The following is a 15,996-nucleotide window of genomic DNA, read 5'->3' as shown; positions in this document are numbered from 1 at the left end:
ATCCCCTATAATTCTCAAGGGCAAGTGATTGTTGAGCGAGCCAGTTGAACCTTAAAAATCCAATTACATAAACAGAAAACAGAGGGAGATAGGGAGTATTCCACCCCTCATATGCAATTACAATTGGCTCTTCTTACCTTAAATTTTTTGAACATCTCCCAGGATCAGGTTACTACAGCAGCTGAACAGCATTTAACAGAACAGAAGGTAAATGTTCATGAAGGAAAGCCTGTGTAGTGGAAACACTCTAAAGCAAAGACCTGGGAAAGATGGAAAGTTATAACCTGGGGAAGAGGGTTTGCTTGTATTGCCCCAGGAGAAAACCGGCTTCCAGTTTGGGTACCTACAAGACATCTTAAACTCTACCATGAGCAAAATTCCAAAGAAGAGAAAAGGACTTTGGAACCAAGATCTCCACCCCCCCGGCATGCCTGATGGCTCAAATGAACATTTCAGCCAACCAGATGAAGACCTACAAAACCCATCAAGCGAGCCCACCAACTTGGGGACAGATCAAGAGGCTGACCCAGCTTGCAGAAGAAAACCTGAAGGCACAACAAAAACCACTAACCTCGAGTAACCTGATGGTGGCTATGATTGTGGTAATTTCTGCCTTTAATTAGGCCTGTCACATGGTTGGAACCCCCGGTTGAGGTTTATGTTAATGACAGTGTTTGGATGCCTGAGCCTACAGATACTCCTGGGCCCTCTCACCCAGAGGAAGAAGGAATGTTAATAAATGTGTCCGTGGGTTATCAGTTCCCCCCTCTTTGCATAGGGCCAGCTGTCAGTTGCCTAAAATGCTATCGACATTATTGGCTAGTTAAAATTCCAGGTCATAATCGAAGACTAGTATCCTATCATTTATTTTCTGGATGGAGCCTGGATCATTCACAGAGTTCAGTTCAATTGGAACAGTTTAAGCCCAGAAAAGAGAGGTGTCAATAACCTCAACATTGATCAAAGGATTTAGAAATATTGATTTGGAAGGATTGCATCTCTAATCACACTGTGGTACTGCAAAATAATTCCTATGGAATCATTGATTGGTCCCCTAAGGGGACCTTTGCAGTTAATTGTACCAATCAGAATGATAGATGCAAGACAAGACTAAAAGAGGAACTATACTGTCAAAGAGATGACACTATTTACACTGAAAAACGTGCCCAGTTTCCCATAATTTGGACCAATTTTGGTATGGCTGGCTCACATCCAAAAATGATTAATCCAATAATAGGCCCTGAACATTCTGAATTATGGAAGTTAATGGTGGCCCAATCTCATTTTCGGGTTTGGGAAGGAAAATATTACCTTGAGGGAAAAGGTGAGAGACTTCAGTTTGTGTATCAGTTTTCTTCCAACCGAACGGTGCCCATTCAGAGTTGTGTCAAGCCTCCATTTATGTTGATGGTCAGAAATATTGATATTCGACCTAATTCTCAAACTATTACTTGTCAAAACTGTTGCCTTTTCACCTGTATTGATTCCACATTTGGTGTGAAAACATCTGCGTTGCTGGTGAGGGCTAGAGAAGGAGTTTGGATACCAGTTTCCTTCAATAGACCTTGGGAAGGAAGCCTCTCCTTCCATTCATACCATCACAGAAATGTTAAAGGGAGTGTTTACCAGAACAAAAAGATTTATTTTTACCCTTGTAGCAGTCATTATGGGCCTTATTCCTGTCACAGCTACTGCTGCGGCTGCTGGAATTGCCTTACACTCCTCTGTTCAAACTGCAGAATATGTAAATAATTGGCAAAATAATTCCTCAAAATTGTGGAATTCTCAGATCCAGATAGACCGACAATTGGCAAATCAAATAAATGATCTTAGACTGTTACTTGGATGGGAGATCATATAATGAGCTTAGAGCATCGATGATAAATGCAATGTGATTGGAATACTTCTGATTTCTGCATAACTCCCCATTCGTATAATGCTACTGAACATCACTGGGAAAAAGACATCATCTGGAAGGAAGGGATGGAAATTTAACGTTGGATATAGCCAAATTAAAGGAACAGGTTTTTGAAGCATCTCAGGCTGATTTAACTCTCCTGCCTGGGACTGAGATTCTCGCTGGAGCTGCTGATGGACTTTCAAAGATAAACCCTCTTAAATGGATTAAGACCATGGGAGGATCAACTATTGCAAATTTTGCTTTAATGTGTATCTGTTTATGCTGTTTGCTTTTAGTCTGCAGATGTGGAAGATGCCTCTGGAGAGAGACCAGACACCATGAACAAGCCATGATAGCAATGGCGGTTTTACAAAAGAAAAAAAGGGGGGCATGTTGGGAAAAGGGCTTGTGGGGTGGCTGCATAAACTGGCCGTAAAAATACAGCACAATAAGTTGTGGAAAGCCACAAGAGGCCTCTGAGGAGGAAAGCCTCTTAATTGCCATCATGTTCCCATGCTCAGAGCGAGACCTGCTCTCTTATCTATAAACACTGTGCTCAAGGAAAAAGACACTCCTTTGAAGCACTGGAATGTGGCCAGATATGCCGGCTCCTAGTTAGTCCCACTCACCACAGCTGCTCTCCGATAAGTTAAAGAATAAATCAGTAGTTAAGTTTATGCTGCTTCAACACAAGAAAATTTACCTAAACTGCCACTGCTATAGATAGGTGTATGACACACTGCCCCCTTTTCACCGTTTCACCCCTGCACATCTGCTTCTTAGAGCTAAGTGAGTGTATTCAATAAATAGTGTGGAGACCAGAGCTTGGTGCCTTTTTGCAGCCTCCATTTTGCAGCTGGCCCCTGGCTCCCACCTTTATGAACTCTTAACCTGTCTCTTCTCATTCCTTTGTCACCACCGGACTTTGGGTACCCTACGGGTGGTGTCGAGGCTGGTCTGCAAAAGTGAGACCTCATGCCTACTAAATATATATATAAAACTATCCAGGCACAGTGGCACGTGCCTGTAGTCTTAGCTGCCTAGGAGGCTGAGGCAGGAGGATTGCTTGAGCCCAGGTGGTCGAGGCTGTAGTGAGCCATGATCATACCACTGCACTCCAGCCTGGGTGACAGAGTGAGACCTTGTCTCTAAAAAAAAAAGCACTTATTAATATTAGTTAGAAGTCTACTTGTTTATAGCAAAATCAGACTGATTTATAGCAAATGTAAGCACTTGGAGGAAAATATTACAGTTTCATTCCAGGCCTTGGCTTCTTTACTTTTGAAGGATAGTTTTTCAAGGTACAGAATTATAGGTTGGTGGTCTCTTTCTTTAATCTTTTTCAAATAGTTCACTCAATTCTTGTTTTGAATATTTTCTGAGATTTCAGATGTTGTTCTTTGTTTCTCTATAAGTAAGGTGATTTCCTTTCAGCCCCCCACCTGGCTTCTCTTAGGATTTTTTCTTTATCTTTGATTTTATGTAGTTTGAAAATAATATGCTTAGATATAGTGTTGATTTTGGTCTTTATCTTTCCCTCTATCCTTCAAGACCAGTCCCATTGCAATAACATCTTTATCTTGTCTGGTGTTCTGTGAGCTTCCTGGTTATGTGATTTGGTGTCTGAGTTAAATTGGGGAAATTCTAAATCATTATTGTTGCAAATATGTCTTCTATTCCTTTTGGTTTGTCACCTTCTGATATTTCCATTAGGCATATGTTACCTACACTTTTGAGATTGTGGTTTTTGACTCACAGGTCTTATGGTTTTCCTAAAGTTTTTTGAGATTCTTTTTCTTTTTTTCCATTTATTGTTGTCTTTCCTTTCAGTTTTGGAAGTTTCCATTGGCATATCCTCAAGTTGAGAGTCTCTTTCAGGCATTTCTCATGTGTTACAGTTTTTGACCTTTGGCATTTCTATTTGATTCTTTCTTAGACATTTCATCTCTGCTTGCATTGAAAATCTGTTCTTGCATTTGTCTCCTGTATCCGTTAGAGCCCTTAGCATGTTCATCGTAATTGTTTTTAATTTCTGACCTGAATATGCCTACATCCCTGCCATATCTGTTTCTGATGCTTGCTCTGTCTCTTCAAACTGTGTTTTTTGCCTTTTACTAAATTGGAACTTTTTATTGCTAGCTGGATGTGATATATTAAGTAAAAAGAATGGCTGTGAATTGGCCTGTCAACATGTTGTGGTAAGATGTTTCGGAGGGAAAGCATTAGACAATTCTGTGTTGTGGTCTCAGTCTTTAAGTGAGCCTGTGCCTTTGAACTGTGCAGTTCACAAGTGTGTCTCAGTCTTTCTCCCTCTTAGGTTGAACAGGGTGGCTAGAGGGAGCTGGATTTGGGTATTTCCCATCCCCTAGGCTAGTTAGGCTCAGCTGAAACCCCAGCAGGTTAGGCTCTGGTTAATCAGTTTTCCTGAGGGCTGACCTAATTAAGAGCAAAGTTCCCTGCCATATTTCAAAGTTGCCCCTTTTCCTTCTCCTTGCTGGAAGTCCAGGGGGATATTTCTCCAGTATTTGCTGGTCATGTTCCTGGAGGTAAAACTCACAAAAGCATAGGAGCCCCCCTATGACTGGGCCCCCTGGAATTTTCTCTCAGACTTCCACACTGAGCATGCAGCAATTCCTCAATTGCATTTCAGGCTTTCCTACCTTGGCTGTGGCTACTGTGGGGGCCTCTGCTTGGGAGTTTATGCTCCCATATGTTATAATTCTCTAGATCCACCTGTCTGTCTCTCCAGCTTTGGAGGCAGTGGTTTGTGCTATGACCTCACTTCTTTCACAGATCTCAGAAGAATTGTTGACTTGTCAGTTTGTTCATCTTTTACTTGTTGTTGGGATGGAGTGGTGACTTCCAGGCTCTCGATGTGCAGAATTGGAAGCTAGAAGTTGTAACTGCATTCTTTATTCAAGATTCTTTTAAGTTGCTTTGTGGGCGAGAAAGCTAGTTTTTCACATCACGCTTCTTTTTAATCTTTTCAAATGTTGTATATGAAAAGTAGTTATCCAGTTTTAAATGGCATTTCTTTGTCATTTTTGTCTTTTTTTCTATTGGGATATTCATATCTTAACTATTGGTTTTATAAGGTTTCTATGTTACGAAAATATGTTGATCTTTATGAATCTTAGGCTTTAATGTGTGTGTCAGTTTCCTAGGCCTGCCAGAACAAATTACCACAGTCATGCTGGCCTAAAACAACAGAAATTTATTCCCTCAGGTTTATGGAAGCCAAAAGTTTGAAATCAAGGTGTTGGCAGGGTGGTGCTCTCCCCAAAGGCTCTAGGGGAGAATCCTCCCTGGGTCTCCTAGCTTCTGGTGGTTCTTGGTATTCCTTGGCTTGTAGCACCATCACTCCAGGTTCTGTCTCTCTCTTTGCTTGGCCTTGGCCTTGGTGTGTCTGTCTGAAAATTTTCCTTCTTTTCTCTGATAAGGACATTGGTCATTGTGCTTAAGATCCATCCCAAACGCAGGAAAGCCTCATCTGAAAATTCTTAAATAAACTGCATCTGCAAACACCTTGTTCTAGAATAATAACAAAACAATTCATAGTTACCAGGCTTAGGACTTGGATGTATCTTTTTGAAGGGACACAATTCAAAACATTAGTGTTATATTTAGATGTTATCCACTGAAGACTATAAGCAAATCCATCTGTATATTTTCCTAATACTTTCACATCTAAATCTTTAAGCCAGAATCTTTTATTTAGAATTTTAGTGTTGTAACTTTCGGAAGCTGGGCCTTATCAAGCTGCTCTCCTTATTGCTCATCTTATAGCAGAAGGGACTGCTGTTAATAGGTTTTATTGGCCTCAAGACCATGGTGGCAGCCAAATGTCTACAAACATTGAAGACATCTGAGCCCCTTTTCAGCAGTTATAATTTTAGGAGAGAATAAGATGTGCCACTTGGAAAAATGTGATGCAGAGCATAATTTTAAGGCATTGGTTAAATCTGCTGTGTTTGATACAAATTTTATTGGACTCCTCAGGGGCATTTGTAGTATCCACTATTTTACTCCTATTAAAAGATACTAATATCTGTGTTTTCAGGGACTGTTACTCATATTAACTTTAGGAGGCTGGTCACAATAATGGGCTGACCACCCTTGTAGAGACAATGATTGGTAATGACAAAAGTTAAGCTGACACGCTATCATTCTGTCATGTAATGGATACACAGGACCCACTTTTTGTATCAAAATCTGTTGATGTCTGTGGCCTGGGGGTTGGGAACCCCTGATGTAATGGAAACCTAAGACCCACTTTCAGTATCTGAATCTGTTTATGTGTGTATTTTTTATGACTGCATCATAATGTTTGGTTTTGGACAGCCACTTACTTTTGGTTCACATGTAGTCTGGAATACAGTAAATATTGTATATTGTTCTCCCATATTCATTTTATATCAACTACATAAATTTTCCCATAAATTTTAGAGTGAGTTATGAAACATTAAATTTACTATGGCTCTGTTACTGATTCTTTTTTAAAGAAAAATGCAAGAGAAGATATTCTGGTGAAAACTCTCAGTCTACTAGTGTGACACTCAGTTCTGTTAATTTTCATGATGCAAATGCCCACAAAAGTGGTTTTGACCTGACTGATCCTGTATGAGGAGGCACAGTCTCCTTATCAACATAAGCATGTGGCATCAGATGCAAGACAGTTTTGCACATGAATGGATGTTTACACCCTGAGACTCCTACAGTGTCCCTTCAAGAAAATGTGGACACAGTGTCTCTGAAGCCTATTAGTGACCATAGAATTAATTTCACTAATACCCTTTGGTCACCAACTTGTGAAAAGAACATGTGACTGTCATGAGTCCATTGAAAGTAAGTGGGCTTGAAAAAACAATAAAAGAAACACAAGTTTTTATTTATTCAAGGTTAAAACAATACAATTAAGAAATAGGTGCCTTCCACCTAAATGAGTCACTGGATGGTAAAACACTTTTACTCATCTGTAAATATGTGAATATGATTAGGTTTATATTACATTGAAGAAGCTGTATCATGTTATCTAAATTTGTATCATCACGTTTGATAGCCTTGGTGATTAAAAACAGCTATTTTCACTGTAGTTAAATATGCCTTTGATTCTGATTTTCAAATGAAAACATAATTTTATTAAAAATATGTCTCAGAGGAACACTATTACAGTTTTTCCACTTTTATTAAGTGGTTCTCTGCTCCCTCCTTTTTTCCCCCCACCAGAAGCACTGATGACTGAAGTATTCCTGTTAACAGATAAGTTGTTCCTTTCCAATCCTGTATTAAGATATATAAGCACATAGATTCTAAGCAGAAATCCTTCAAAATAGGAAAATATCCTTCTCAAAATATGCCATTGTTCTCATGGCTTTGATACCCAGGGGATCTCATCTAAATTGGTTCACTAAAGGCAGTACCTACAGGGTGTTTATAACAAACATTAAATATATGTCACTAGTTATCAGGGATGTAATATTTCAACAAGTTATTTGATCTGCCTCATTTCCTTTCACTTACAGTTATCTAACTTGGTGAAAAAAAGTCCAAGAACATTTAAAACTCATCACACCCAAATTTAAAGGTCATATTTGTCCTATCTGAACTACCATTTATGTTGCAATAGTTCTGTTGCACTTTCACTCTGTAATAGGACATTAAAATAATATTCTTTCTCTCACTTATGACTGAGGCTTTTAGATAGGTACCTACCACTTCCAATAGGTACTAACCACTCCCAAATTACAAGTTTGTGGTATAATTTTTAAAAGTACGTTTGGGTTTTTTCCCAAGTTCCTGGAGCAGAGCTTCACAAACCCTAGGAATTTCCTGAACAAGGGTGTCTTGTTATTCATACCAACCCCTGTGGACCACACCTGAATTTATCCCAGCAAGGTGGTTCTTGGATGTGGGACGGGGAGACTGGCTGGATGGCTTCAGGATAAAGGCTAGTTGCCGGAAAAAATCAATCATGTAATTAGGGGGTTGGAACTTTAACCCTCCCAAACTCTGGGGAGAGGAAGGGGGCTAGAATTGAGCTCAATCACATGGCCAATGATTTAACCAATTATACCTGTAAAATGACACCTAGATAAAAACACTCAGCAATAAGGCTTGGAGAGCTTCCTAGTTGGTGAATATATTGATGTGCTAGAAGGACCAGTTGGAGAGGGCACAGAAGCTCTGTACCCAGGACTCCTCCAGACCTTGCTGCCCTGAGTATCTCCATCTGGCTGTTCATTTGTATGCTTTATAATGAACTGTCACTGTAACTATAAAAAAAAGAAACAGATATTTGTACATTTTGAATAGGGCATAGTTTCATATGGACTGTGTCAATCTTTTAGGTTGAAATATTTAAGTGTTTTATAGTTCAAACAAAATTTCAAATATACTAGTATAGGGAGAATTGCTCAGAAATAGTATCTTTCATCAGAGATCTAGTGGAAATGTACCTTTCTATGTCTTAGCATTCTTTCCCTTTATTTCTCATTCTCAGTTAACAGCCTTTTTTCATGAGCAAGGCTGGCTTTTCTTCTATCAAAGAGATATTTTCATTTGGGGAAATGGATTTTTATTTTTCCAACAAATTTTGGGCAGACTTCAGTACTGTTGATAACTAAGGCAGTCATCTAGATAAAACAATTACGTGCTAATGTGTTATCATTTTAGTTGTTACATGTGCCAATGGATAGTTTGGGAATTGTGTTTTTTAGAAATGAATCTCATGCAGAATATGGTTTGTGAAAATGAAGAGGGCAGATGGGTCATGGACCTTTCCTGTCACACATCTTTTATGAGCAAACAAAATGTGATGAGTTGACTGAAGACTTGAGATCTGGTTGTAAGTATGTAAGTAAGTAAAGTAAGTATATGTGGATAAACACATTTACTGTACCATTTTCATAAGAGCATTAAAGGAAGCAGTTTGGTTGCCGATCAGCATGATCTCTGACAGTGAAAGTATAACCTAGCTTAGGTCTGCAGAACGACGGGCCATGGCATTTTGAGCCTTAGCCTGTGAAGATGCTGTGCTGCCATCCCCAGGCCCTGGCTCCTCTGTAGCTGGAAGGAACCAAGGTGCTCACCTGCCTGTCAAGCCCAGACTTACTGTGAATAGGCTCAGAAGGGGCCAGAGGTGAAATTATTCTACCCACTGCTTGTCCTAAGCTTCTCCCAAATATCCAGTGATGTGGAATTACAGCAATAAGTGACGCATTATTCCAATCCTTGAGAAACTCTCCATCAGCCCAGAGGGATAAGACACAAATACAAGACACCATAATCAGCATCACAAGAGACAGCAGCCAAAAGCATTTGAAGTTTAGAGAAAAACAACTTGCATGAGTAGGTAGCAAAAGAACTTCACAGAGGTGGGCACTTTCGAGGCAGAGTTTTAACAGGTAATCCTTTGGGGCATGATAATTTTCCAAACAGAGGGAAAGCCCAGTGGAAAGAAAAGGAGATGGTGAAGCGTGGGCGTGTTTGAGAAGGTGCATGGTCCAGTGTGCCCAGCCTTTATGGCAGAATGAGGGGAGTGGCCAGAGACTAGGAGATGAAGATGGAGAGGTCAGTAGGGCCAGGAGGTAGATCGAGTTTTAACAACCATGCCAGAGATTGAAGTGTCTCTGGAAAGCGGCAGGACTCATTGCTTGTGGAACTTAACTTTGTGAGTCTTCTCCTGGCAGTGGAGGTCATTTGAATGGGACAGTCTTTAGGATGTTGTAGAAATCTAGGTGTCCCAGTGAAAATGAAACTAGCTAATGAAAAACATAGAAGTAAAGTGGCTAGGATTTTGGGTGGGATGTCGGGGATAGTAGAGAGGCAGGAAGAAAATAAGGTCTGTGGTCTGAGTTACTTGGGGAAATGGCAATTCCATTACCTGAGGGGTGCAGGAATCAGAAGAAAGTGTAGATTTTAGGTGATTGTGGTTTGAGGTGGAAGTGTTCAGTAGTGGAAATAGGGGTCAAAAATTTGGAGGTAAGTTAGTTACAACTTGGTCAGGGATATCTTGATCTCAAAAGATCAGTGAAGATGCAGACTGAACAGTAGATATTGACTTTGTCCCTGAAAAGGTCATGGAATTCTCATATGGCTTGTGGGAGTGTAAATTGGTACAACTGTTGTAGAAACCTGCATGGCAGTGTCTTGTAAAGTGAACTTGATGAACTTCATATTTTATCAACTAATACTACACCTTCTACTCAGTAGAAAAAGTGTGTATGTTCACCAAAAGACACTAAAATGTTCACAGCAGCACTACTTGTACCAGCTTCAGAATAGCGACCTCCCAAATTCTTACCAGCAGTGGAATTTTCCAAGTCACTGCAAAAACAAAATGAAACAAAACCTGCATGTGGGGTTCATCATCATGTTGTTCATCCTCTGAACTATTAGGTCACAGTGAGTGAGTGATGTACAGCTACATGCAGCAACATGGTTGAATCTCAGGAATGTGTGGAATGACATGAGGCTGACTAAGAACACACTCTGTAATTCTATCTGCGTGCAGCTCAAAAGTGCACTCCTCTGCAGAGCAAGCAGCAAGGGCAGTCACACTTGGATTGGCAGGTGGCTTGGGAAGCGGGCTTAGGGGTGGCTTGGGTAGTACTGGCAGTGTTATGCTTCTCCATCTGTGCTGCTGGCAATGCAGATGTGTTCAGATTGTGAAACTTCCTTCAGTTATACCCTTCATTTATCTATGTATGTTATGCTTTGGGAAAAAGTTTTAAAAAACTAGTGTTGAAACTGAGAAAAATTATTTGCAATTCATGTCACAGGTTAAGGGCCCATTCTCCTGCTATATAAATGGTTCTAATAACCAATAAGAAAAAGGCCACGTGCGGTGGCTCATGCCTGTAATCCTAGCACTTTGGGAGGCTGAGGCAGGTGGATTGCCTGAGCTCAGGAGTTCAAGACCAGCCTGGGCAACACAATGAAACCCCGTCTCTACTAAAATACAAAAAATTAGCTGGGTGTGGCACCGTCCACCAGTAGTCCCAGCTACTCAGGAGGCTGAGGCAGGAGACTTGCTTAAACCCGGGAGGCAGAGGTTGCAGTGAACTGCCACTGCACTCCAGCCTGGGTGCCAGAGTGAGACTCCGTCTCTTAAAAAAGAAAAGAAAAGAAAAATGTATAGGGAAAAATAAAATGGTTGTTAAATACACAAAAAATTATTTTTACTCATGGAAAGAAATGCAGAATAAATCTACCCAGTGATGTTATTTTTCAATTGTTTCCTTTGTAGTGATCCAAAAGTTCGGTAATAAAAAACTGTGTTGGCAAGGATGTAAGGGACACAGGTATGCTAGCCCATTCTTGGCGCAGCCTCTAGGTATGGTGATGGTACAGCATCTAGCAATGTTAACATGCGCGCTGTCCTGTAACCAACCCACTCTGCTCCTGGAATTTATTCTTCAGCTGCTACATTACAAAGATGCTGAGAATACTTCAGACGCACTTGAGGATACATCCCGGGGAGCAATCAAACAAAATTGATTACATTTTGTTGAGGAAATTATGTTGCAGCTCAGATTTGGACAGATGATGCTGGTTATTTATGTCTGTCTTGTCTGTTTTTAAGAGAGTTCTTTGCTCAAAGATCTGAAGCTCTTGGTTGCCTTTGTCGTGGTCACAGTGTGAAAAGAGGAAGCATGGAATGTGCTGTAGTGCTCCCAATCAGCAGGTTTTAGATTTTGGGTGTTATAAACGGCAGAGCTTGAGCATAGTAACTTCAAAATGCAGAAGGGGGCAGGGCTGAATAGTGGTAAAAATCTAAGGTTTTAACGTCCTGGAATTTTAGCTCAGCCTTTTAACTACTTCTAGGACATTGAACAATTTATTTAACTTCTCTATGCCTTAATTTCCCAATTTCTAAATAGTACACTTTAATAGGGTTTTGTATGATCTAAAAGTGATGGTCCACGTAAAGCATTTAGCCTCACGCCAACATGTAGTAAGCACTTCCCAGCTTCTCATTGCTATTGTTACATTGCTGGTTGGTGTGAAGAGTTTTAAAATTCATTTTTTTAAACTATGCTCTAAAAAGATGTTTTGAAGTATGGATTGTTTTGACTTAATACAATGCAATACATAGACAAATAAAAAGACAGTAGCTATTCAGATAGTGAAAAGCGCATAAAACATGAGTGAGGAGAAGGAGCTACTTTAGCTGTGCTGGTCAGGGTGACATCTAGGGGAGGGTGCTGAGTTGGCATCTCAGTGATGAAAAGGAGACAATGCCCAGAGATCTAGAGGGTGAGTGTTGCAGCAGAGGGAGGTTATCTGTGTGCAGGCCCAGAGGTAGGCAGTGGGATGGCATCTTGGAAGAATGGAAAGCAGGCAGGCAGAGCTGCTGAGAGGAGAGGGTGGGTGGGTAGGATGGATGCATGATTCCAAGGCCAGAGCATGTCAGCTCCTGGTAGGAGTTGGGTTTCATCTCTAATAAACTGGGAGGAAGTGCTTGGGGACAGGGGTGACTTTGTTGTGGTGCTGCCCATCTCCAGGTGCAGCAGGAGGCTATCATATGTGAGAAGCCTGGGTGGAGACATCAGTGAAGCACAGAGGAGGGAAAGAAGCAGGCAGAGGCATAGGAAACAGGAGAGAAGAGATGAAGGCTGGGGACAAGACTGACATATGGAAGCAGAGGACGGGGCAAGAATTCAAGATTGATTCCCTAGAGTCAGAGGACTTATTGATTAACTCCATGGAGGAAATTAGGGTTATTGGAGGGAGTGTTGATAAAACCTGAATTTCACTAAGTCTCATTTTGAGATAGTAGACATAATGTTAGAAATCACAGTTGATGGCCAGGCACGGTGGCTCACGCTTGTAATCCTAACATTTTGGGAGGCTGAGTTGGGTGGATTACCTGAGATCAGCAGTTTGAGACCAGCCTGGCCAACATGGTGAAACCCTATCTCTACTAAAAAAAAAAAAATACAAAAAATTAGCTGGGTGTGGTAGCACGCACCTATAATCCCAGCTACCCGGGAGGCTGAGGCAGGAGAATCAGTTGAACCTGGGCAGTGCACATTTCAGTGAGCCGAGATTGTGCACCTGCGCGACAAGAGTGAAACTCCATCTCAAAAAATAAATAAATAAATAAATAAATCGAAGTTGATTTATAGAACTTAATGTTGAAACTGAATTGTGGTCTTGTCCATTGCAGTGAATTTAAATGAGAATAAATACTTTAGAGAGGTGGATTTTTCTGCCTGGATTGATTGGGACTTTTGAGATTATGACAGAAGTTGAAGAGTAACTAACTTCCTTATTAAATAGATGAAAAAAACACTGGATCATAGAAAAATAGTTCTAATATTCAAAACTTTTATTTGGGTATAAGTTACAATTTTGATTCACATTTAAGTTACTGAATCAAGAAAAAAAAGTTCCCAAGTTGAATATCAATAAAAAATGAAGTGCATTTACTGAGTTCACATTTTAGATCTGTCGTGTGACTGTTGTGTAAGAAAGACAGTGGATATTTCCGCCCTGTAGCAAGTTCCTTGAATGCAAACCTTTCTGAAACTTTCATGCAAATCAGAAGGAGCATCCCTAATCTGAATACAGATCTTTTAAAATGTGTTTATTTTATAAAGTACCCTTATACCGTAATTTCCAGGAGGCAGGAGTTTTTATCTTCTTTCTCATTAATATGTCACCAATGATTAAACAGTGCCTAACACGTAGAAGGTGTTGAATAATAATTATTAAAGGAATAAAGTATTTCTGTGGTTTACTTAGTAAGGGCAACTTATTTGACAGTATTTGTTTTAATGATTAAAAGATAGCTAGCATTAAGGAAATAAAAGGCTGTATCTGATCCTTTAAAGTTTATCTCCAGTAATTTGAGGTTAAATGGGAAGAACAGCTTTGTCGACATCATTTAGCTGTGATGTCAGTGTAAGATAAAATAGTCTAGAACTTCTCAAAGCAGTTGAAGAGTAAGGAAATCATTATTTAATTATTTTGCAGCCATCAATGGGCTATTTTATTAGACCACCGGAGAAGAGAGAGCTTACTTCCTTGATAAGAAAATCTGACATATCGAGAAGTAATTTAGAAAAAGAAATGGCTTGGGCTAAGGCAGTAGCTATGGGGTTAGGAGAGAAGATCAGAGAGATTTATGTTGGGGAAGGCAGTATTTTATTGTCTGTTTTGTGTGTGTATTTTGTGGAAATGACAGTGTTCGGTTTTTAATGAGCTGAATGTGACTGCTCTGGGTTTGCTGAAAAGCCCTCCTCCACCAAGCTGCCAAGTATGTGCACTAGAGTTACTAAATGTGTGGTGCAGTGTTAGACAAAATGTCACACCCATTTCACTGAAAGCTGTCTTTTTGTGATGTTGTTAGGTATTGAGTCTGCATATTCTTAGCATAGTGGGTAAGGGCTGAAGCATCAGATAATTTCCCCTCTGCTGCTGCTTTAGACAGATGGTAACCCTCCCTCAACCTACTGCTTCATCCCTAAGCAAGAATAGTATGTGAGGGCAGTGCTGGTCACCTAGTAAGTCACTGCTGAATACATATTATTTGTTATTATTAGGAACTGACAAATAATGTGGCCTTTGTTTATTTGTGTCTTTGTTCGTAAATCTTTGGCCAGGAGAAGTTTCCAAGCCCAGTACCAACAACAATCAGTGAGGGTGAAGTCTGTCTTGACTTGTGTGTGAACTCCAGCTGGTCCATTCTGCCACAGCTGCAGCTGTCACTCTTTAGATTCTGCATCATGTGTAAAGAGATGAGTGTGTGAACATCCACTAGGACTGTTAACTACATTCTTAGGAAAGCAGAGCCACATGCGTTTAAACACAGGATAGGGATGAGTGCACATAAGAGTTAACACCTTTGACTCTTCAAACACAAGCAGCAGCAGGGACACATCGGGAGCGGGGGCCCCTGCGAACAGGCTGCACCTCTGATCCCCCCTAGCCCTCGTGATTAATGTATTTAGATTTTCATTATAAAGTTTGCAAACGTCCCTTAAATTTTCAAAAGCTTACTTGACTCTGGTCCTTTATGTAAATTTCAGATACAATTGGTGTACACCTCCTGTTTATTTTTCTCATATTTTTTTTTACAAAGCAACAAATGTAAATTTTCTAATAGCCTGCATTTCCCAGTTGCAGAATAACTCCGTTGTGTAGACCACACCTATTTCAGAAAGATAACCCATGTAGATTTCCATATTATATTACCTGAGTTTATACCAGCATGACCTGAATTTGTTATATTCAGTTTATCTGTGACTGTTTTTTTAAATTTTATTAGACTCAGAGTGATATCACCAGTGAGATAAGCACCTCAAATTATTCAAGCCAGCCCAGCCCCATCAGAGGAACAGGCTGTGGAAAAATTGAGAGAAAAAGTTTCATTTCAGAATATAGAAAAAGGAACATTACCATCTATTATCCAAAACAACTGATACGAAAAATGACTGAAACTACTTCTCTGAGTAGCAAGCCTAAAGATGTAAAACCTAATCTTAGATCAAGTGAAGATCCTTCCTCCAAAAGTGGAGATCTGTTGGAACCCATTGAGGTGGATTTGACCTCAAACCTCAGGGAAGTGGACCCAATCAGGCTGGCTCTCCTGAGCAAGTTAGGTCTGAGTCATCAGACAGGGTCAGCTGCTCACACTTCCCTGTGTCTTGCTAGGAGACTATAGTTGAAGAGCAAAGAATCATCTCTAAAGATATATCAACTGCCAGTAGTGAGCTCAGAGGCCAGGACCTGTTCCAAGCAGAACCATTCATGGCTCTGCAGCTAAGATGCAGAACATGCCTGCTGCGGTGCCTGCACCCTTTGATGTGACCCCCTCCCAGCACAGCTTCCAGAGGTATTTAAGAACACTGCCTTCGGCTGGAAGTGTTTCCTTGCCTCAGTGCCAGGCTGGCAGTGCCACAGTCCATGGCTTCTTAGGAGGCTGTCCTTATCCAGCTTTCAGGGGAGAGCATGTGCAGAACTCTGTGGCTATGGGAATTTGGGACCAAATACTGGCTCTGGATGGATGGATACCTCTTCCATCTGCAACCCATATTCTAATGCCTTACATCAGAACCTGCTAAGCACAGCAAAACATTTTCCTGTGCAGT

At 40.5% G+C, this 15,996-nt stretch overlaps 1 protein-coding gene across 1 annotated transcript in view; it reads left to right on the top strand.

Annotated features, from left to right (window-relative positions):
- LOC129047416 (POTE ankyrin domain family member A-like) overlaps positions 1–15,996 on the top strand; it is a 117,824-nt gene that overhangs the window by 78,356 nt on the left and 23,472 nt on the right. Inside the window, exons 24-25 of the mRNA XM_063714854.1 lie at positions 6,403–6,745; positions 8,617–9,038. The gene's annotated coding sequence lies outside the window, so the exon portion shown is untranslated. The remainder of the gene's footprint in view (positions 1–6,402; positions 6,746–8,616; positions 9,039–15,996) is intronic.

Source organism: Pongo abelii, chromosome 14 (assembly GCF_028885655.2).
Source record: "Pongo abelii isolate AG06213 chromosome 14, NHGRI_mPonAbe1-v2.0_pri, whole genome shotgun sequence".
In the NCBI taxonomy this organism is placed as follows: domain Eukaryota; kingdom Metazoa; phylum Chordata; class Mammalia; order Primates; family Hominidae; genus Pongo; species Pongo abelii.
Note: the sequence above shows the minus strand (reverse complement) of the source record. Positions and strands in the feature narration are given on the sequence as shown.